The sequence below is a fragment of the Trachemys scripta genome, chromosome 8, assembly GCF_013100865.1.
Source record: "Trachemys scripta elegans isolate TJP31775 chromosome 8, CAS_Tse_1.0, whole genome shotgun sequence".
In the NCBI taxonomy this organism is placed as follows: Eukaryota; Metazoa; Chordata; order Testudines; family Emydidae; genus Trachemys; species Trachemys scripta.
Genome location: NC_048305.1, coordinates 24579287 through 24604236, shown reverse-complemented (window position 1 = coordinate 24604236; position 24950 = coordinate 24579287).

Here is a 24950-nt window from a genome sequence, read left to right as displayed (position 1 = left end):
CCATTACACAGTTATTGGAAACTGTAATCTGGTTGCTATGGTTACAACCAGCTCCCATAGGACATTCTGTGTTTAGCTGGCATATCTAGATCACACAGAATACTAATAATATAGAAGAATCCACCTACAAGCATTACAGCTTAGGGATGCAGTTTGTCAAAATAAAGTATTTGCAATTAACCAATTTCAAATTTAATTATAATGTATCTCATTAAAAAATAAAACAAAACAAATCCCCTTTGGAGACACCTTTTTTCTTCCTATGCCTTGTAATTGGATTTTAGGTTTTACATATAGATCATTGCTGTTGGAAAAAAAAACCCAACTAAAAGTATGTTATTTAAAGTCTCTGTTAATGAAAACAACCTCATCATTCCCTCCCCCCCCCCAAATGCAATCAAGCCAATCAAGGTTGAAAAGTATGTTTTATCAGATATACTCATTTCAGGGAAACAGGTAAAATATGCTAGTTTATATCTCTGTTTTATACAGCAAAATCCACAGGAAGGTATATATGATTGAAAAGCAAATATAGTAAAAACTATTACTTCATCTTTATTTAATTCCACCTTCCCTGCACAAGGACATTTTAGTTAACAGATATTTGCATTTCATCCTATTTACTTCAGACCATTTCTCCAGTTTGTTGCCTGAATGCTTGAATACTAACCAATTTTGCTCACTGTTATTCTAGAACTGTGCTTGGGTACATTGGTTGCTAAAATCTTGTAAAGAGACTTTGGATCAATATTGCTAAAGATTATTGCCTGCACAAGGTAGGAATTTAAATTAATATTGTTCGGACTGTGCTCAAGAAACCAACTGTTGCTATTGGCTATCTTGCCCATTAATGCCTCTTATCTAATCTTTGTTTCTTTTTCATACAGAAGGTGAGGCAGGTCTGGCAATACCTTCCATCCTTGAATATTTTTGGGTCCTTTTGGTCTGATTGTAGATCAAGGTATGGTTCAGAGACTGTTCTACTCTCATTGGCTAATGATTTCCTTCTGGTGATGGACAAAAATCAAGCATCAGTACCTACTCTTTTGGATATATCTGTAGCCTTTGCCATGGTTGACTGCAAGATGTAGTTGATCCATCTGTGAACACTGAATATCATTCAGACTAAGAACTTATTAGGAATTAGTAGACTCACTAAACAAGCCTTGTGGATAGGGGGAAGCAGTAGACGTGGTATATCTTGACTTTAATAAAGCTTTTGATACTGTCTCTCATGACCTTCCCATAAACAAACTAGGGAAATGCAACCTAGATGGAGCTACTATAAAGTGGGTGCAAAACTGCTTGGAAAACCGTTCCCAGAGAGTAGTTATCAGTGGTTCAGAGTCAAACTGGAAGGGCATAACAAGTAGGGTCCCGCAGAGATCAGTTTTGGGTTTGGTTCTGTTTAATATCTTCGTCAATGTTTAGAAAATGGCATAGAGAGTACACTTATAAAGTTTGCAGATGATACCAAGATGGGAGGGGTTGCAAGTGCTTTGGAGGATAGGATTAAAATTCAAAATGATTTGGACAAAATGGTGAAATGGTCTGAAGTAAATGGAATGAAACTCAATAAGGACAAATTCAAAGTACAGCAGTTAGGAAGGAACAATCAGTTGCACACATACAGAATGGGAAATGACTGCCTAGGAACGAATACTGTGGGAAGGGATCTAGGGGTCATAGTGGACCACAAGCTAACTATGAGTCAACAGTGTAAAACCGTTGCAAACAAAGCGAACATAATTCTGGGGTATATTGCTGGAGTGTTGTAAGCAAGACACCAGAACTAATTCTGTTCTACTCCGCGCCTCAACTGGAGTATTGTGTCCATTTCTGGGCTTCACATTTCAGGAAAGATGTGGACAAATTGGAGAGAGTCCAGAAAAGAGCAAAAAAAAAAAAAAAATTAAAGGTCTAGAAAACATGACCTATGGGGGAAGATTGAAAAAATTGAGTTTCTTTAGTATGGAAAAGAGAAGACTGAGAGGAGACACGATAACAGTTTTCAAGTATGTAAAAGGTTGTTACAAGGAGGAGGAAGAAGAATTGTTCTTCTTAACCTCTGAGGATAGCACAAGAAGTAATGGGCTTAAATTGCAGCAATGGAGATTTAGATTGGACATTAGGAAAAACTTCCTAACTGTCAGGGTGGTTAAACACTGGAATACATTGCCTAGGGAGGTTACGGAATCTCCATCATTGGAAACTTTTAAGAGCAGGTTAGACAAACACCTTTCAGGAATGGTCTATATAATACTTCTGCCATGAGTGCAGAGGACTAGACTAGATTACCTCTCAAGGTTCCTTCAACCATATGATTCTATGATTTATATGATACCAAGAATATCCAGAGCTATAACAGTAAATATATTATAAAAATGAGTGGTTTGGAAGGGCTGTAAACATTCCTGCATCAGGACAAAAGCCAGTTTGCAACAAAAAATTAGTGATTGCAGAAGCTGAGTTGAACTATTAAAGAGATGGCTTTAAACAGAATAAAATGGCAAACTCTTAAGTGTTTTAATTCTTCCTTTGCTAATTTAAAAGGATGTACAAAAATTGGTCTCCTTTTCTTTTTCTTTCGGTAATATGAGTGTCTTTAAATATCTTATAATGGAATTTCTTTCATCTGTGCTTTTCTTAATAATTCCTTGGGGATAGAGTCTGCCACCCATATTAACGTTGAGTACTAACTTACTTTATGAGTGGCCCCAGTGCTTCCATGGGACTACTCAGAGAGCAAGGTACTTCTCAACATGAATAAAGGCAAGAGATTCTGGCCTACGGGATTTCCGTTAACAAGAGAGAGGAGTGATATTGGTTTTGGAATACATTTTATTTTGATATGAGGAGATGTGTAGAAAACACACTGGACAAATTCATATGACAAACTATTAAGTGTGACACCTAGGAGGTTTACAGCATATCACCTTGGGAGGCAGATAAGGAGAAATGCTAAAGAAAGTCATATTTGTTACCTTCATTCTGAGTGAGAAACAATTTCCCTAGACAGCAATATTTATACTTTATTTTTTATGGTTGTATCAGTCATCCTTGAAAAACAACAGAAAAGCCTATTCAGAAACCTGTTAACTCAGGGTTTTTTTGTGCTCTGCTTTAATTTTTTACACCTATTTTGTTCCAAACTTAGGCAAGGGAGATGATTTTTGCAGGAAGATGTTGGTAGATGGATCAGAGAAGGGTCAGTGACTTGACAAATATCGAAAGCCAGCACCTAGTTTGTGTAGAATGAATCTATGCTAACTGGACTTGGCAAGATCTGAGTTCAGGATTCTACTAGTTCCCTTTCCCCTCCCTTTCCTTCTTGCACCCCTCCTCCCCCAGAAAATGGCTTAATACCTCCACTGATGAAGTCAATGGAAGTTTTATCATTGACTTTGATGGGAGCAAGATCAGGTTCCTAATCCCAAACTGTATCTGCAATTGTCAATTATACTGACATTTTAAAATATGTCTTTGTTCTCAGGGAAGCAAAATAAAATCAGTTTTCCAATAGGTTGCATTAGTTATCCTTTTCATGTAGAGTGCCGAGAAACATTAAATGTCATTGCCAGAGTCTGTGGTAAGTGGTTTATTTAACTAACATCTAGGGCTTCCACGTTTTTAATGAAAGCACAGTAAAAAGAGGATCATTTAGATGGAAATCTCTTTTTCACATTCTGTTAGATCAGATAAAGGAGGGAATATTGTAAATAGTTTTTTTTCTTTTTAAAGCAGATGCATTATGCTCTTTTCAACATGGTTATTTCAATGCATGGGGCAGATGTTGTGTAGGCACAGCAAGGCTACACTAGCTGCTCAGTTGTCTGCATAATTAGTCTTCAACAGTACATTATATCCTTTTAAAAACATTGTCATAAGCCTACAGTAATCTGCATAAGATCTTGTCAAGTCCTTCAGGTTTGTAAGACCAATCTTACTTCCAAATGTGCTGTATTCATTTCTCTTTATCAATAAATAATTCTACTGGTATTTGGGCATGAAAACAAGTCTTATCTTCCACTGCCATCTACATGAATCTGCGTGATTGTAAATACTACCTTACTCTTTCTGGGGTTTGCTAATCTAATAGGTCTCTAAGGCTTTTGAGAAAAATGTCTGTAAATTAGTAGAAAAAATGATTACGAGTGCTAACTTTAACCTAATAAATATACTACTGAACCTTATCTAGAACTTATAAACTATTGCAAGAGTGTTTGCATGGTTAATGTGTGAGACTGCAATGTGTAAGAATACTTTGGAGCCAATGATCAGAAATTGTTTGGAATCTCAGGCTCTGATCCAGTAAAACATTTGGCACATGTTTAATTTTAAGTATGTGAGTAGTTCTGGTGCCTTCAATTGCTGGATCATGGTCACAGTAGCTAAGCCACAATCCTAGAAAGCCTCATGTAATTGCTTAATGTTACATTCACGATTAGTCACCTTCTGAGTCACCATTTGGTTCCTGATCTGTTCCTAGGTTCTACAGGTAGTATTAGTATTCACTGCACCTTCCTTAGGACTTATGGTAGTGCCACAATAGAGCTCTTAATTAGTGAAACAGACTTGCATGACATGAGTGCTATTTCATTTGTCTGTCCACTACATTATTTCCTGAAGCTAGGAACCAGAACAACAGAGGCACTACATTCCCCATCACTAGGCAGACAGCTTATAAAAAGATCTTAGCATCACAACACTTCTATTAGCCGTACTTATGTAGAACGCATATTCACATACTAATCACACCTGTCCCATGGAGCTACTTTCTGTTCACCCATTTTAATTTGTTATCATAATCTTCCCTCTGTTTAACGGTGTTTGCATAAATAGAATAATGGTAAAATGTGTGCTTTTGGATCTGATCCATTTCTTTTTAATCTCTTCTTGGGGAAGGGAGGAGATGTAAAAAGAACAATGTACAGAAGATCCTGGGTAAAATAATGTAAAATGACTATGTCTACTTATTCCACCAAAAAAACACAACGTAACCTATCATGTAAACTATGTCACCATATGCTTTGAAAATAATGTCCAGTCTATTTTATTGTTATGAATTTCAAATGTATTAAAAATAACAGAAGATTGTCAGTATCATGTAGACCAGGCAGGCGCCCTATGGATGTTCTAAATTATGCTGGATTTCCTCATAGATTTTAAAAAAATCCGAGGGTAATATTTCCCAATGTCCCTCCATAGTCTGGGAAATCTGCAGCCAAATGAGTCACTGGGATCTTTGCAATTTTCATCTTACTGATTTTGTCTTGTAGCTTTTCCCAATATCAACAGGTCATTGGGTGTTCATGATATAACCCTAAATCCTGGCATTCCTTTCACTGACAGAGAAATGATTTGTTTAGCTTTTGTATATCGTAGTCTAATGAAATCTGGGACACAGGGTGAGGAAAATTAATTATCCACTAATGTGAACTATCTGCAGTTAATTCAAATTACCTGCTTTCAGCAGATTCCAGATCTACTAAAGCGCAATTACTTTTTTCTAGACATCAGGAATCTAGTGCTAAAGGCTCTCTAATTAATTAGTCCTTCCCATAATATTTGCTTCTGAGATAATTAAAAATAGTGCTGTGTGGAAATATCAATGAGGACAGTGATTTATGATAGCATTTCCACAGGCAATATCATAAAGAAATGTGTTTTCTACCAATATTGTCCCAAAATGAAAAGATGTATTTGCTACTCTGATAAATGATAATCCAACGTACTGAGATACTAAAATGGTGAATATCATAGAAATACCCATAAATAAAATAAACAATTCATAGAAAATCAAACTTTTCTCTTAACATAAGGATTCTAAGATCAAATTTTTAGATTCTTTTGTCACATGAAATGCCTGCTGCAACTGGAAATTTGTAATATTGGCAGCGTGTGAGTACAACCACTGTTGCTTATTTGACTTTATTGCATTGGCTAAATATGATCTGATTTAAGGACAATAAGAAGAAAACATAAGGGCCTATTGCTATATAATTTACTTTCTTCTCTATTCCTTCCCAACTTCACTCAGTGCAGGAATGAAGAAAGGTGGGTTTACTCCATCTTTGCACCTTCCTATATACAAGGCCAGACAAAGGTTTGCCCCTGGTGTAAATTAGAGCTATTTCAGCATTGTTTTATCTTATACTCATCTGTCTGAGCCCCCAAGGGACCATTGTGAAGCTAGGAATAACAGTATTATGACCCTCGTAACCAAGAGACAACCCTATGCTAGTGTCTGACTTAGGCCAGTTCCACTGATTATTTGTCATGTTCATGCTGCCAGAGTGGCATAAATTGGACAGCACGGTTTACAGAATCTGTCTCAGTAGAAAGAATGATCCCATGATTTGTAATAAAATATAGTAAAAAGCCTGATTTTTTGCAGAATTTTTTCTGCACAATTAATCTGTTTTTTGACTATCTTCGTAATAAGTCAAAAATATAGTAAAAATTCAAATTTTGAAAGAAGCGAACAGGATCACTTTCGCTAAAGTTTTCATGAACGATTTTCCCACATTTCTATCGGCTCTAGTTATAGTTGCCATCCTACGGGGCTCATCCAGCTCCCAGTAAAGTCACTGAAATACTGCCATTGTCTTCTGTTGGAAGCTGGACTGGCCAAACAATACAGAATGTCAAGATAACTAAAAAAACAATCTGTTCTATGTCAGATTCTTCTCGCAACTAATATAATATAGGTGATGGAGAGAATTTGGATTAGTTTGTGAGACACTTAGCTCACTTAGAGTTAACAATAGAAAATTGCCAAAACTATATGATTCAAAAGTTTTTTGTATGGTGGAGGGCTTTCAGGCTTTCCCTTGTGTCATGGATCTCACTGACCAAACATTTCCAAGGCAGTGGTTCAATTTCAGTAGTTTCCTTAAACTTCATTCAATTTATATTCTGGGTTGCCTTCTGTCATCACTCCAGGATAATCTCATTCTCCTCCTTTCACCAGCCTCCATATGCTGTTCTCCAGAAACAGCCATGTTCAGTGTAGTCATTTTGCAGTAGGGAAGAGAAGCAGTTTCCACTGAATACCACATTTTGGCTTGGCTCCTTAGTTGGAGGATCTAGCCCTTGGTTTGTAAGCAGCCACTGGGGAATGAAAAGCAATGATGCCTGTTGTATCCTCCCCCTAATTATCATCTATGCAATGCTTTTAGCTCTAGCCAAACTGAGAAATGAAAGTGTCTATTCCTTCCAAAACCATAGGTGCACCCCTAACTATAAGTTAGGAGTCAGATCCTAAACATGACTGGAATATGGTGATTTGGGAGAAATTTTACATCATATAAATAAATAGAGATTAGTCAAAGTTTCAGTAATGAGGTTTTCTCCTTGCTGCTGCCTTGAGAACACAAGGTTGAGACTGTAATATATTGGAGTTTAGATTAAAATCATGCTCCTAAAAATAAAGTTAAACCTCAAAGGATCTTCCTCCTCCAGATGCATCACTGAAGTTTGCAATTTGGAATAATAGGCTCCCCCCATATACTTCAGTTAAAATGTCAGCTAAAAATATATAATCAGATGTGAATATACATAAATTAGCTTTAAGATGAGCCATGACTTCACCTCTGATATACACACTGGAAATATTTAAGGCCAGATTGTGATACCCTTACTTGTATTGAATAGTCCGCTGAAGCCAATAACTACTTGTGGAGTAAGGTATTGCTCAGTGTGAATAAGGGATCAGATCTGGTCCATGATTCTCAGTGCTGAATTTTGCTAGTGGGGGGTGGGGGGGAGGAAGAGCACAAGAAAAGCATTATATCTGTGTTCCTTGTCCAATGTCAGTGGCAGAGTCAGGAATAGAACCTGCTGTGCCTTTTACTCTTTACACAGCAAACCTAATAGGAACAACATGGGCAAAATGGGATCCTAATAACTCTGTTCTTCCACTACATACAACATACAGGGACAAACTACGCACCTGCAACAGTGGGTACATCACTGCTCTGACAGGGTTCTAGTGAGCTTCTGAAACTTAGAGGGCTGTGATGGCCGTTAGAGGGCTCACAAACTATTTAAAGGGCTACTATCCAATTCCTACACACTGCAGAGCTCAAGTCTCCTGACCCCCAAGTCCTGTGCCTTATCCACTAGATCATGCTGCCTCCAAAAAGACAGCTGTGACTCAAGAATCCCTCAGGGACCAGGGGCATGGAGAGGGTGAATAGGGGTTACAGCAATCTCTTGAGTCTGGTGTGTGCATTCTACTTCACTAAAGAATGTCATGTGAGGGCTCAAACTGGTGTCATCCTGGTCATCAATATAATTGAAAATCACATGTACAGATGTTGTGTAAGGGGTATATACTCTGAAAAATATAAGGTTTGTGTCCAGGGTTCGGTCACTAGCAAAGGTGGAAAACAGGTTTCCTGTCAGACAAGAAATGTTTATATAGTTGGCTGTTTACATGTCATGTAAGTATTGTATAGGTCACAATAGATGTCCCATCACCAGTCTGAACTGAATGTTAATGAGGGATTGTAAAAACTTCAAAGGAAGAAACTAAGAAGAGGAGAAAAACAGCTGGTGGAGTGGTTGGAGAGGGAGGGGAGAATGCTATCTTGAAATGCACTTCAAAGCCTTTGCTACTATATATTTTAGGGACAAAGAAAACACCCTGTCGACTTCACAGAGGAAGTAAATGGACAGCAAGTGTTGTGTGAAATAACTGTTCTCAACCAGGATTGGTTGAAAAGTCTCTAGAGAACTTTGGGTGAGATAATCTTCTTTAGACAGGAGATGAGCCTCTTAGTTAAAGTTCGTCTCTAGAAAGCATATTATGGTGTTGTTTTATATGTAACCATTTGTTTCCAATATTCTTATTCACTACCACTTGAACCTCTGTTCTTGGGTAAGAAACTTCTTCTTTTCTCTATAAATATATTTAACTGCTGTGATATTAAACAAAGTGATGATCCTTAGTTGAATCTTACAAGCTGGCATGTATTGTTCCTTTGGGAACAGCAGGCCTCGTAATTCTCTGAGTGTTCAATGGATAAGGGGCTGGATGCTGCCGAGAACACTCCAAGGACTCAGAAGTTCGTGTGTGCCTATCACTACCTGTACACAGAGGGTGAGGCCTGCACAGATTTGGAAGGCAGTTCTTGTGCTGCCAGAGGCTGGTGGTTTCAGGGAACTGTTCCATAGCAGGCACAGACAAGACTTCTTTGTGTTAAGGGCTGCTGGTGGTGAGGTGCTTCACAATCACAATCCTTGGCACCTGAGGAGTGTCACAAGAGGGTCTGCCCCATTCGTGTATCTATTGTATACTTCTCAGTTGATTTATGCAACTCCCATTAGGGCTAATACAAGTCACACATAGGGAGAACACAAGTCATAAGGTAAGACTTAGACCCAAAATAGCCTTTCTATTGAGTGAGCCTTGCCTCTGTCACACAGCCATATTTAAAAATAATCCCATTTATGGTGAGATAATGATATAGTAATTCTGAATGGAACTTCACCATGTATTTTCTGCACCTATTTAACTCCTGCATATGAAACCTTGAGTTACTTCTGAGCTCAGAGGACCTGTTCATCAAAGATCGTCTCTCCACCTGATACCTTGCTTCAGCTTTTATAGCAACACATTAAAAAAAGTTTGGAAATCCATTTATGTCACCTGGGAAATTAAAAAACCTGGAAAAACAGGTCCAAACTGATTAAGACAACTTTTAGATTACAAACACTTTCCGGGAAGGGGTTCAAACTCATTCAAATGAGTACTGTAGAGGAGAACAAGAGAAGATTCAAGGACGACTGGCTAGAATGAAATCGCAGGATTAGGTTAATTGGTATGGGTGGGAAGGCTTTCTATCAGGTGTAATCACTGAGCGTGTCTAAATAATGCTGAGAAAATTGAGTTAGATAGTGCATACACAACACTTAGGTACCATGCTGATTGCATTTCTGCTTAAACCAGAGATCTAGCTAACAAAAATCATTTTCCTATTTATTCACGTGTGCATAAGGGAAAGGACATCTAGAATTAAATCTGAAGTCAAGCTCAAGAGCTTGAGTTGGATGCTTTCAACTATAATACAAGAAGACTAGTACAATCAGGATTTTCTATGCAGCTTTGGCTTCTACTTTATTTTGACTATTCATTGAAACTAACTGTTTGTGGCTTCTCTTGGCTAAAGTGAAAAGTAGAAATCTTGGTAATCCAAACTCATTAGAAGTGTTTTGTTTTGTTTTTATTATCATGTTAAATAGAACTCAAGTTAACAATTTCATTTATATTACCTTTTCAGTACTTGCTTTGAAAACACAGCTTTGCAATTCAAATCTTTTAAGAAAAGGAATGCCTTAAATTGTGATTGCAAACAGCAATTTTTTTTATAATTGTTTATTTTATGTGTAAAAGAGAAAACCATCACTGCCTTATTGAGGTGCATGAATTATTAATTCTTAATAAAAATAAATGATTTGTTCTGTAACTATCTCTTAAATCTACAATCAGCATTATTCTACTCTATTGCTATATCTCTGCTGATTTCAGATCCTCAGCTGGCATAAATCAGCATAGTACCATTGAAGTGAATTATTTTTGATTAACTTAAATGAATATTTAGGCTTCACCTAAGATGTTATAAATAATGGTCACTTCTACCAGTATATGTCCATGAAACATTTTTATCAGAAACAGCCTAATTACGTGGCTATTTCCTCCTCTCTCATTAAGAACCCGATCCAATGAACAATGAACTCACTGGAAGTCTTTCCATTGATTGTATATGAGCTTGATCACACCCTGCCTATGTTCCAGTAGAATTTATAGCAGTTTTTCATAGAATCACAGCATATTAGGGTTGGAAGAGACCTCAGGAGGTCATCTAGTCCAATCCCCTGCTCAAAGCAGGACCAACACCAGCTAAATCATCCCAGCCAGGGCTTTGTCAAACTGGGCCTTAAAAACCTCTAAGGATGGAGATTCCACCACCTCCCTAGGTAACCCATTCCAGTGCTTCACCACTCTCCTAGTGAAATAGTGTTTCCTAATATCCAACCTAGACCTCCTCCACTGCAACTTGAGACCATTGCTTCTTGTTCTGTCATCTGCCACCACTGAGAACAGCCCAGCTCCATCCTCTTTGGAACCCCCCTTCAGGTAGTTGAAGGCTGCTATCAAATCCCTCCTCACTCTTCTCTTCTGCAGACTAAATAACCCAGTTCCCTCAGCCTCTCCTTGTAAGTTATGTGCCCCAGCCCCCTAATCATTTTTCTTGCCCTCCGCTGGACTCTCTCTAATTTGTCCACATCCCTTCTGTAGTGGGGGGACCAAAACTTCTCTTTGCTTATACAGTATCAAACTCCTCACTACTTTTTACAGCACCTTGAGATTCCTTGAACATGAATGGTCTTGTACAAAACCTAAGGCAATCATTTTCAATGGGGCCCAGAGGAGTTAGACATCCAAATTCCATTGTTTGCCATTAAGAGTTGGGCATCTAACTCTTATTTGTGCCTTTGAAAATCTTTGCCTAAATCAGTTCTGGAACAGTGGACTAAAATTTAGAAATAGAAGCAGTGCTGGATCCAATGAGCTGCTCCCTGCTCAGATGGCATATTTCCACTTTTGGCTCTCTGATGTACCATGCAATGCAAGAGTACATCTTGTCCAATACCTATTAAATATCTTTAATCTCCAGCCCCTTGCCCCACAAGCACCCTTCTCTCTGTGAATTTTGTAAAAAGCTTTTGAGTAAGTGTCAAAAATATATATAAACTTAACCCAATGTAATTAAACTAAAATATATTTTTAAATGAATATTGGGATGGGGAGCAGGGAATCTTGAATGCTGAGCTGTTCCAAAAGCTGTGATAAAAATCTGCAATATTGAAAAAAATACATAGTTGTATTTGATTTGGTGGTTTATGAGACTTGATGTTTGGATATTATTTGATGAAGCATAACAGAATATATCACAGCAAGATTTAGCCAAGCAACTATAAATATGTACATCTTCCATTTATGAATTCATACGTTTGTCTAAGAAAGTGCACAGTTTATATGATTTTGGGGTTATTATTAGATATATTATCCCAAACACAGAGATATTATATGTGTTGTATTTTCATGAGTAGAAAAAAAACAGTTGATATTACTGTATGTTTAATAGATTACATAAAACTAAAGGAGCAATAAGGTATAAACAAATTCTAATTGACGTCCACATTATTTACATATTTACATATAATGACATATACATTAATACAATATCAAATCCTCTTTAAACCCCACTTTATTCAAAATAGTGGAGACTGAAATAAAATGCATACAAATCAGAAATCAGCTTATGTCTATTAATGTAGGGACAGATTCTTACACCATAATTCATGTTATACATATAGTTCCATTGATTTAAAGTGTAATATGACACTACTCAATATGAATAAGCAGAATCAGGCACTAGGATGGAAAAAGTAATATATATAGTATTAGCTCTCAAACAAAACATCAGTGTCCTCTTGCCCTTTCTTCCGACACCAGGAGCATTCTGTTCTGACACCAGTGTCACCTCTCTGCCAAGTGGCAGCAGATGTCCGAGACCCTGATGGTCAGCTTCACAGTGGTGGAGAAATCAGTGATAGGGAGACTGGCTATATTCTACATGTAACTTGTTTAATTTATCCAGAGACATCAGTCTTAGAACAGAGATGGTCAATAGCATTCAGGGAGAACTCTTTCTTCAGAATCTCAACACCAATGCCCAGTTCCCAAGGAGCAACTCTACCTCCAGAATTGACTCTAATCAGAGACTAAGGCAGTGAGAAAAACCTCCCTACTACTGGTACAGCTCCCTCTACCTGTAACCTTGCATAACCAAATCTAAAAACAACACATAGCATGCCTTCCCAAGGTTGAACATTTGCTTGCAAGTTACAAAAAAGAACTCTGAAGAAAAGATGAGCAGCACCCCCTACTGGCACCTTCCATAAAAGTGCTGTACAGTCCTAAGAAGCATCAAAAAGTATTGGATAAGATTTTGGGTAGGTTGTGATTTAACAATTTACCCTGAATAAGGAGGAACGCATAGCTGCACTGCACTTGGAACAAACCAGGGAACAAATTGTGCCTCCTGGGGCAAGCGGGGAAGTAATCTGCCATTGGTCTGGAACATGGTACAATTGACCCCAATTATACCATGTAGTCACAGTGAAGTAAATGGGTTTGAATGGTGTTCCTAAGGGCAGAATTTGGCCCTGTTATTATTAAGATGGAACACCAAAGCCTAATAGGGAAATATGAACTCACAGCATTCTGGCCCAGAGGTTGCCTACTGAAATATTTTGACACCCAGTACATGTAGCAATTTATGATCCAGAATTATTTCGCCCATGACACCATAGCTTCAGCAATTGTTAGATGTGAGGCACCGAAATTCTTTGAGATTATCCAATCTCCTCTGCAATGATGTCTTCCAACTGTCTATCCTTATCTATTTATTTAAGCTGCTTTCCTTCCAGTAACAGTATTTAGAATTTCTTACTGAGGGGAGTTTATGAGTTATTTTGTGGACTCATTAGCTGCTCATTGGACTTGACTTCACTGCCTCCTTTTGGAAAGGACAAAATAGCAGCTGCTCTTAAATTTAAGAGATTGTATACAATAAATTCACTTCTGCCTATGCCTCACAAGTGCCTTGCTGTGAATATTTGCAACAAGCAATTCACATTTATGTTGACTAGTTACATAAATCACATGATTTTGTTTCCTGACTGGGTGGCTTATACAGCTAAATAACACAATGTAAATACACCATTGAAAATACTCTAACAGACATCACATTGTCTTCCAAGTTATTTTTCTTAGTATGTGAGCAAATGGTCAGTCTTAGAAAGACATACTGTGTTATTTTAGTACTGTATAGTGACAGCTTCTGCAGAGAGGAGATGTAACAAGCAGCAGGAGAGTTTGCTTTCTGCTTGGTCTCTAATTAGAGCCAGTTCTAGAGGTGGCATTGCACTCTGGGAATTGGACATCAGTGTTGGGCTGAGGTTCTTTTAAGTGGGGTTTGTCTGCCCTCTGCAGATGCCTGTGGATAGAAAATTGTATTTTTGCATCTAGGAGGGAGAGGTGCATAAGATGGAATGGTGTTCCCCAATTCTGTGAAATTGCCTCTGTAGGGTTTGGGTCTAAAGAGTTAGCAGGTTGAGGGATTGCCTGGGCTCTGGCAGACTCTTTCCACACCAAATGTATGGAGGGAGAGTCTGCAGTAACTTATGCTGATGACCCCTCTGCATTATGACCATCTCTGTTTTATATGTGTAAATAAAACAAGTTACACTTAGATTACATCCAAACTCTGTATCACTGATTCCTTTTCCACTGGGAAGCTGACCTGTAAAGGCCTGGATATATACTACCACTAGGAAGTGGATAGATGCTCATTTCATTACAGTGCACTCAAGGAGGTCTTTTCTGAATCCACAGAATGAAATTGTTATACAAGTGCAGGATTCCTAGATGAAAATTAATCAATTAATAATCAGAGCCAGGCATCATATGACAAGTTGCAGAAAGAATATCCTGGCTACCTTATCAAGTACAAAAAAATAAAGAACAAACAGATAAAAAAATGGACCACACTTCTAACTTATGAATATTACATGTACAGTCCTTTTGCTTCCTGAAGATTCAGCCCATACTCTAAATAAATCCCTTCTAATTCAGGCATTTGGAAATAAAAGTTTCACTCAAAGGATGGGCAAATCAATTTTTAATCAGCTCAAGTAAGTGCACATTGCACTGTAATTAAAAAGTAAAATTGAGAGACAATTCAAAATTCATTAAGATTCCAAGGGTAGGGGGGACTTCAATTTGGTCACAAGCAAAGTTACCCTACTGTTTATTTGCGATGTCAATGAAGACTGCATTTGAGGAAATATGCTTTGCTCACTAATACGTCAGAAGATCATAAATGAAGCTTTTCATAACCTCCTGCTGCAATAGTGAGGAATTATAGCTAAAATTAACTAAAATAACTTCATGACTTTACATGACAAGGAATCAAAGAGGAACAAAGTTGTACACAGCATTTTCACCATGAAAATGTGAATTTCTTAATGTTTGCTTTGTTATACATGCATTTCAATCAATAAGAAAAAATATTGCTCTGTAGATAACTTTAAGGAACTGTAAAGGCATTAAGATGTATCGTCCCAGTGCATGGTATTCTGGATTTGTGTATTAAATTTGTGAGCATTTATAAGCTACATGCTATTTCCACACTTGCTATGTTAGCTCCTACGTAATGCGTGACTGAAAAAAATGCTTCTGTACACCCAAACTCCCATTGTTTCCACCACCTGAAGGCAAACTCTACTGGCAATTTTGCCTCAGGTGATCAGGATTTGAACCATTGTTAAGGACTGTTTCCACTGGGGCGGTGCAATTCCACACTGTTTCCACTGCACAGCTGTGCTTAACTAGCATGTTAAAAAAAATGTAAGGAGAGACCAGATCAGAGAGAGATTAAACCCTGCAGTCATGCATTGGGGGCATTAACAATCTGAGAAAAGTCTGGAAGTATATACCACCCCATTCCCAAAAGACCACCAATGCATTTAAATCAACACAACATAACTGAAAAGGATTTGGGCTATAGTCACAAATACCAGGTTACATTTTATCACATTATATCCAGCAGAGGGCACTGGTATACATACACGGTCAAACCAGAAAAAAAACACAATAGGCCATTGATGTCAGTAAGTGTATTTCTATTTGCTTCAGTGGGCATTGTATCAGGCCCATAGTGGATTTTAATGGCTCAGAAGGCATAGGAATAGAGTGTGTAAAAAGTAAGTGCTTAGAGCTCAGAATTTTGAATGCATTCAGAGTCAAACTCCTACCCATGATCCCAGCACAGAGTATGAGCACACCTACAACTACCTAACTTCATGGGATGCTTCTTATTTCTGCATGCACACCCAGCTAGCTCTGCTGGACAGTGCAAAGGGAAGCAGTAGGGTCATGACATTGACCCTCCCCAGTCCTATGAAGGTTTGTGCACCCCCAGTGAAGTACCGCAGCAGCAGCAGTCACTGGTATTTCAGGAGCTGGGACTACATTGTGACAGTACAGCGTACAAGGATGCAAAAATCTCCCTTCACTCTGTGCACCTCTGTAAAGGCCTGTCAGAATAATGCTGAAACTGTACTGTCTGTACAACAAAGAAGAGGAAATGCTGAACTTTGTTATAGCCAATGGTAATTCTCCTTTAATTTGCTCTCCATAATCACTACTAGGGGTATGTCTGCACTGCAATTAAAAACCCAGGGCTGGCCCATGCCAGCTAAATCAGGCTTGAGATAAGGGGCTGTTTAATTGCTGGGGTTAGGGTGTGGGAGGGGGTTCAGAATGCAGGGTTTGGAGTGCAGAGTCCGGGTGGCACTTACCTCAGGCGGCTCCCGGAAGTGGCTGGTATTTCCCTGTGGCCCCTAGGTGGAGCAGTGGCTGGGGGGATCCGCACCACGTGCTGCTTCCACCCACAGGCACCACCCCCACAGCTTCCATTGGCCATGGTTCCTGGCTAATGGGAGCTGCGGAACCGGCACTTGGGATCGGGGCAGTGCGTGGAGCCCCCTGTCCACAGCTCCGCACCTGAGCTGAGGGACATGTCGCCACTTCCGGGGAGCTGCGCGGAGCCAGGTAGGGAGCCTGCCTTAGTCCAGCTGCACCGCTGACCGGACTTTTAATGGCCCAGTCAGCAGTGCTGACCGGCATGGGCAGTGGGTATAATAGACCAGGGAAGGCTTAGCCTGCCCTGCTGCTGCCACTGACCCACCGCCGGACACCTGGGCCACGGTGGCCTCATCACTTCCCCAAGACCCCCCCCACCTCCTCCACTCCACCCCCAAGTCCCCACTGCTCGCCATGTCCCTCCTCCTCAGGACGGGGAGGGCTGCAGAGTGAGGAGGCTTGGCTGTGCACTCTGGGGACGGTGGCTTGGTGGAGGTCAGAGCCTTTAGGTGTGAGAGGAGCTGGTTACAAAATATACACAAGTTCTGTTTCCTTAAACAGCAGTGGTAAGAAATTGTATGTAATCAACTCCCCTCTACAGAAAAAGCAGGTAAGACACCTCTTCTCTGTCCTCAGAAAAACTGTCTTAAGCCTCTAGGCTAGAGTATCATGTAAAACTCAGACAGATTCAACTGCTTATACACACACTGTGCTCCTGCATTTTGAGCAACTGCCAGTCCAAGGCTCCCCTAGACTGCATGGTCTGAAGAGATGACTGGTCTGGGCTATGAACCCTCTCTGCAACTCTGCTGCTCTGCAACACAAAACAAGCTGAGAAAGGTCTAATGACGCAGGACAATGAAGAGTGCTGCAACTCACACAGTGTCCTTAATGACTCTAGGGGCAGGTGCTGCATGGCATCTTTTATTCTATGGATTATTTCACCCTCCATGCTTACTTATCAATGACTCCTAATGTGTAAGCCATGAGCACTCTCCACTATAACATTATCATTGGGTATGTCTACACAGCAATTAGACATCCAGGATGCAGGCTAACTTGGGCTCTTGGGACTCAGTCTGTGGGACTGTTTCACTTCAAAGTCTACACAGCAACAAAACAGCCCCACAATAATGAAACAGCCCAAGTCAACTTGCAGGAGCCAGCCACAGGCTTTTCTTTGCTGTGTAGACATATCTATTGATTCCAAGAGATTACAGGATCAAGTGGATTGATATGTATTTATTGAGAACATCCACAAATACATTACACAGGATAAAAATATAAGAGTTATAAAGCCTCCGGATTCAGGGCAACCAATAACTGATGGTTTAGGGAGGCCAACCTTTAATGAATGTTAAGTGTTATGAAGAAACTTTCTTGGGGGCAGATTATTCCCTAATTGTCCCTAACAGAGCGTTTTTTTGTACATTCCTATAAAGCACCTGGTATTGGCCAACATTGGAGCCAAGATATTTGACTAAGGCTATGTCTTCACTAGATACACAGCTGCAGTGCTGAGGCTGTGCCACTGTAGTGCTTCAGTGTAGACACACACTACAGCAATGGAAGGGGTTCTCCCATCATTGCAGTTAAGCCACCTCCCCAAGAGGTGGCAGCTAGGTTGACAGAAGAATTCTTCCGTCGATCTAGCGCTATCTAGAGCGGGGGTTAGTTGGCTTAAGTACATTGTTCGGTGGTGTGGATATGTCACATCCCAGGTAAAATATCTGGATTGAACTAACTTTGTAGTGTAGACCTGACCTAAATAAACTGCTGATCCGATTCAGTAGAGTAATTCCTATGCTTCAGCAATATCTAAAATGAAATGGGGATGGGGAGAGGGGTGACTCCTCCACAGAACTGACATGATGTTGGACAGAGATATTCCTTTTCATCCTGAAAGCTTGGTATTAGGGCACTTAAATAACCTAACTAATATTAATAAAGTGCAAGAAAAAATTCTGTTGAGAGTTAATCTAATAACTGATAAGATTAATGCTTTAAAATGGAAGGCATCTAAGGACTTAATTATTATAAATTGACATAGGTGCCTGAGTGAATCAGCAAATTAGTGAGTCTCATTCTGTCTGATGGAACGGCAGGACAAATTTAAAGAAATAGGGTCAATTTCTTCAAAGACCTACAATAATTACCTTTTTGGTGTTGTAATCTTTTAATAACTTCTTTCTTATGATATGTCATCTTTGTCTTGTATTATTCATTCAGTATGGAACTGATCCATGTCAATAAGAGTTCAGCCATTGACTAGAATAGACTTTGAATCAGGCCCTAAATGATTTGTAATACATTAATTTTATCTTTTAACTATTAATATTTTAAAGTGCATTTACACAGAGACACATGCAATATGTTCTAACTAGATCCACTGGGTGAGATATACATACATAAATATTCTAAATGATACAGGTTTTCTTTTGATGCTGCATTGTATTGTATAGTTAAGTACATTGGTGACCAGTGCAACATGGTTCTTTTTAATAAACAAATAAGCATGTTTTGTATATATGTATGTGGGTGGGTGTCCTTTTTAGCACTATCATCTATGCATCAGAGGCAGATGATGTAGACACTGTCCATGGTACAGTAACTAGGAGTGTGGTTAGTTGGTGAAGGCTAGACATTTTATACAGGTGGCAGTATATGAATAGTAGTTTGACATTCTGCCCAGGTGCAATTTAATGTTTAAGCTCTGGGTTGTTGCTATCTTCCCTTGTTTCTTATACGCTGTACATAAAGAATTGGCTTGTACTCAGTGATCCTCAAACAGCTCTTGGGACAGTTTCCGATTAAGGTAATCCAAGGTCCTAGGTACACTATGACAGAGTGCCCCTCAGGACTCTGCTTCACAGTCCTACTGCTGTTCTGTGGCCTCATTCTCACTTGGAGTGGTGGTGGCAGGGAGCCACCCTCCCCTTCTAGAGAGGAAGGGGTGCATCATTGGGTCATCTTGTCCCCTCCGTAGTAGAAGCAGGGCCTCCCCACCTCTGGAAAGGCATTGGTGATCAGATCTCCCAACAGTAAACAGAGCAGCCAAGCAGGGCCGGCTCCAGGCACCAGCGGAGGAATCATGTGGCCTGGGGTGGCACATGCTAAGGGGCGGCATTCCGTCCATTCTTGGGGCAGCAGTCCGAGCGGCTTTTTTTTGTTTTGTTTTTTGCTTGTGGCAGCAAAAATGGTAGAGCCGGCCCAAGGTAGCTCTCCCTCTGTACTTGCTATACTTTTTTCCTCCTGCTACCCATACAGTCCTGTAGCAGGGGCTCCCTGGGCCCTACCTAGTGTTAGTTATGACAGTGGGATGTAAACACTGTTTCAGGCTGTTTGCAATCTCAGAGAGACATCATTGTAGTGGTTAAACTCGGATCATATTTTCAAGCTTTTCTTCACAATCATGAGAACTAGAGACTTCTATTTTTAAACGAAAGCTGAGATTCTGTTGTAATCACATGATTCCAGGAAGTGGGACTGTGGACATGAACCTATAGTGCTGTGATTTGTGTTTGAGCTGTGATTAATTTTTTTTTGTATTTTCTTTAGCCACATTTCAAATGAAAGATTTTCTTTCATGTCCTGTAATAAAAACAGTTCAGCTGTAGTTAATATTTTGAAAAATTATTTCCCTCTCTTTTTATGGATGTTTGGGGGAATGGATTTAGAATATGGTTATCAAGCAGCCATTTCCACACCTAATTCCTTCCTGCCCCCACCTCCGAACACTTGTAATAACTCTAACTATAACAACAGTTGCTAAGGCTATCCAGATACTAATAAATGCAAAAAAATGTAGGTATTTTAAAATAGACTCAAATCATACTGAAAAGTATTTAGTGGTTGCTACTGTAAAAAACTTACATTTAGAGTATAAAACAAACCACAGATAAACAAGTGCTTAACTAATTACCTTTACCACCTTTTTTAGGGTTCTTTTAATTTTGATTGCTTAACTAAAGAAAAGGAATTGAGATTTGAATTTAGTTTTATAGATTTTTATTAAATATCCTTAACAATAGCCACTAATAGTATAGGCTATCAGAAGCCAAATATAATATTGGACTATGATTTAAATAAATTATAAAATTGGTCCATATAACCATTTAGGTTTTCTGAATCAAATCACACAACCACAATAGAAAATAACACTTACGCTCAGTCACTATGTTGGGAAGGTGACTTTGCCTAGATTTTTTACTAAGATTTTTGACTAGATTTTTGACTAAATCCTTCAGAATAGGGCCTTACTTGGGCAACTCCAGTGTTTCTAACACAACAGAGGGAAAATAATCTAACGCTAGATCACAAAACAATTTGGTCAATTATTTACATGCCAGTTCACCAAGATTCTTCCCATTGGATCTATAATAATTAACCTTTTTAACCTATTTCCCAACTGATTATATTAGCCTCAGGATCTGATTAACACTCCAAAGTAAAATAAACTCCTAGATTGATGACAGACTATATAGACAGAATGCACTTCAAGAAGCTTGATCTCATTTTATGTCTATATGCACCTAGACCTTGAAAGGCAGGATGAAACCATTAACTATGGTAGACAAATATAAAGTGTTCTACTATCATAGTCAACAACAGTAACTTGTTCAGTTTTAAAGTTACAGGTCTGTCGCATCTTACGCTGGGGTTAGGTTCCGCAGTCAGCGCGTAAAGCGAAAATCACGTATAGTCAAAATTACATTGAGTGTAATGGTGGGCAGAATCGCCCACACTACAGGTACAGTATTAAAATTGTTATTTTTCTTTTTTTTTTGTTTTTGCTGACCGCGTAAAACTGAAATTGCGCATATTAAATGTGCATAAGATACGACAGACCTGTACTTTCCAGCTTACTTGAGTGGCACTGTTACAAAACATGGATATACTTTCCTTACTAATTAGGTACCCAGTTTCAGGAAGTGGTCAATTCTCTGATTTGGATCATCACCCAAGAAAAAGTCTGTGTGTTACTTATCATCAGATCTTTGGGCAGGGGATTGAACTAGATGACCTCCTGAGGTCTCTTCCAACCCTAATATTCTATGATTCTATTATTCTATGCTCAGCCATCAGCTTTCATCTCAGTTATTGTTCACAGCAGGAGCTGACATTGTAAACACAGGTGGAACAAATGATGTACACAAATACAGTTTACACTAGCAGTCAACCCAAATTTCTAGAAAATAGAGACAGTTAAGGGTGCCTATCCAAGGTACATGATATCACCAGGAAGACTACCCGGAGACTGGCCAAGGACCTGAGTCTTCTCCCTTTCAGATGTCTTCAGCCTTCAGGAAATAATTTGCTGGAGGAGACCCATTTCTTCTGGCTGGTCCAACTTGGTTCCTCTTCTTGCAGGTGGGGTGAGGCCTATCAGCTGTTGACCCATATTTCTTCAGAAAATGTGAAATGTCCAACCAAAATGAGAATTGGCCTCCCTCACCATCCAATCAGGGAACAACACATAAGCTTTTGAGTATTTACAACTAGGACTGGGACTGGAATTTTCCAGTCTCTGTGTGCAACATATCTTGTCACAGCAGTTTCTGTAAAACATATATGAAAACGTATATGCATCCGAAGAAGTGGGCAGTAGCTCACGAAAGCTTATGCTCTAATAAATTTGTTAGTCTCTAAGGTGCCACAAGTACTCCTGTTCTTCTTGTCACAGCAGTTTCTGTAAAACAAGTTAGGCCATAGCTTTTGGTACGAGCATCTTGGGACAAACCTTCAACATCCAGTGGTTTGCTCTGGTCAGCAACTAACCTCTGCAAGTCACTTTCTGTGAGCCTTTTTGTAGTGCATCTTTTAATCAACATTGTGGTTATGATTGCTCAAGTTTCAGTTTCTCCATCAACAATGCTAGCTATTAAAATGTTCAATTTAAAGTTTATATAATTTAGACAAAGTCTTTTCATATTTGATGCTCTCTAAACTTGTTTTAACAGTCCATTATACAATGCAAATTCACTTCAAGAACTATTGTTCTCCACAAGACTTGAACAGCTGTACACATCTTCCATTTCTGTTCTCATTCTTTTAACAAGAGTGGTGGGAGCTTGGTATGTATGGCTGAGCTGAGTCTGTGCATTATTGATCAGATAGTTACATATTGGATTGTTCCACTTTGTGGTCAAGTGTTCTTAAACACACTATTTGGTTTCAATTCCTTTTATTTACTGTCACTTTCAGCAGAGATGTATTTCACTAACTCAATAATATAAGCATGCTTGATGGCAAATATTAGAACTTTAAAAAATCAAATATGAACACAATCTCTTTATTTCCTAACAGGATTGCCCATGTCACTAACATTTACAATATTTTGCCCAAACCTGTGTCACTTATAGTTGACTTTCCTTTTATACACATTTTAACCATAATATTGGATTCCATAAAGTTCCATATTTACAGCTGAAAATGGCACAAGACATAATATCAATGTTTGGTATTAATTTAAATTTTAATTCATTCACAGGCAGGGAAAAAGGGAAGTCTATGTAGCTGCACCAATGGTACACTCTTATGAAAGGCTGCAGCAACTCAGCTTATTGAGAAATCTGTTAAACCTTGGATTTTTATTCTCCTAGCCCTGTGTTTTATCTTTTCTAAAGGGTCTTGATGCCTGGGCAACTCTGAGATAGTAATGACTCACAACTTTAGGGTCCTCGTTACTGAATTATGGAGAAGCGATAATTTGCATATCCTCTTTAAAAATATTTTAATGACCACACATAGTATTCATGCTCTATATTTTTTCCAGTTTATTTCTCTTTTTTCTGATCTAGTGATTTTCCTTCTTCTTCTTCTTTTTGAACCCTGACTGTTACATATGCTGTAAGAGTAGTCACTTCAGCATGGAGAAAAGCAGGGAGGGTATCGTATAAGAAGTGTAGTAAATTGCCTGGAAATACCGTGTAATGTGAAAATGAAATGCCAAGAAAAAAACTAGACTTTATACATATGAATAATGTATTCTTGCCTCAGAATCAGGGCAGGTTTATTTTCCCACAGGGATCACTCATCTTGTCCTTCTCAAGTGAAACACACACGAGTGACACTCAGCAATTTCACAGTTACATGGTGAAATCCAGAGGTCTTTAAAATATTTGCAAGAAAAGAGGAAATCCTCAAATTTGAGATTTTTCCAGTGTTGCTACCAATACAAAAAATGTTCAGTGTTCATGGACATCTTCCAAAATCTTGTATTTTTTTTCTTAAAATAAAACCTGGAACTATTTTGACTGAAAGTGTTCTCATTTTCCCTTTGGAAAGGACATATTTTCAAGTGGAAATATTTAGTTTTGTAAGTGAGACTAAACCATTTTAAAGCAAAAAAATAAGCTTGTTCACATCAGAAAAGAGCCAGTGCCCAGGAACAGATTCCAGTATAAAAGCCCGATCCATCCCCAGTGCAGTTAATGAAAAGATTTTGGATGACCTCAGTGGAGCTGAATTGCACACAAAGGTCTGATCCTGCAAACACTTATGCACATGCTTAACTTTATTACTGTGTGTAATCCTACTGATTTCATGGTACCCAATTTTCCTGCATAAGAAATCCAAAAGGCTTAGATAAACCTGCCAGCATTTGAACCTGTGCCACTTCAAACCTGATATTTGGTCGATTAAGGGCCAAATTTTCAAAAGAGCTCAGCTCCCATTTTGGCATATAAAAAAGTGGGCAGATTTTCAGAAGTGCTCAGCACCCAGCAGCTCTCATTCTGGTCACTTCATTTATGGAATTGGAGCTCATTTGAAAATTTGGCCAGAAATCATCCTCCTTTTTTAAACTGTTGAAATTGGTTGAGTTCCTAGTCATTATACCATCGTCTCAGCCTTGCCCTTGTTTCCTACATTTTACTATACTCTGACGGTGGAGATATTTTCAACCAATTATTATGAAGAACTTTTAACTATCACACCCAGTGAAAAGCAACAGAGGGTCCTGTGGAACCTTTAAGACTAACAGATGTATTGGAGCATAAGCTTTCATGGGTGAATGCCCACTTCATCAGATGCGAAAGCTTATGCTCCAATACATCTGTTAGTCTTAAAGGTTCCACAGGACCGTCTGTTGCTTTTTACAGATCCAGACTAACAAGGCTACCCCTCTGATACTTGCCACCCAGTGAATGCTCAGAACTTCAGCCACCATCACTTCCTCTGACATTAGTCCCAAGATTACTGCCCTTGAAAGCAATCGTTTGTGGGAGCAGAGATTTCAGTTGTCACATGATGAGATCATTCATGGAAGTACTATTATTGGGTCAAAATATTAGGTTCTTTCTCCATTATTAGATATCCTTACTCAAGCAAACTCCCACATTTGGTCCAGCTATATGTACAAATGTGATATCCATTCCCAAAGAAGATGTAACAAACTTATCTGTCTCTCTGTATGTCCATTTATCATTATTTTGTGTATTGCCCCCTT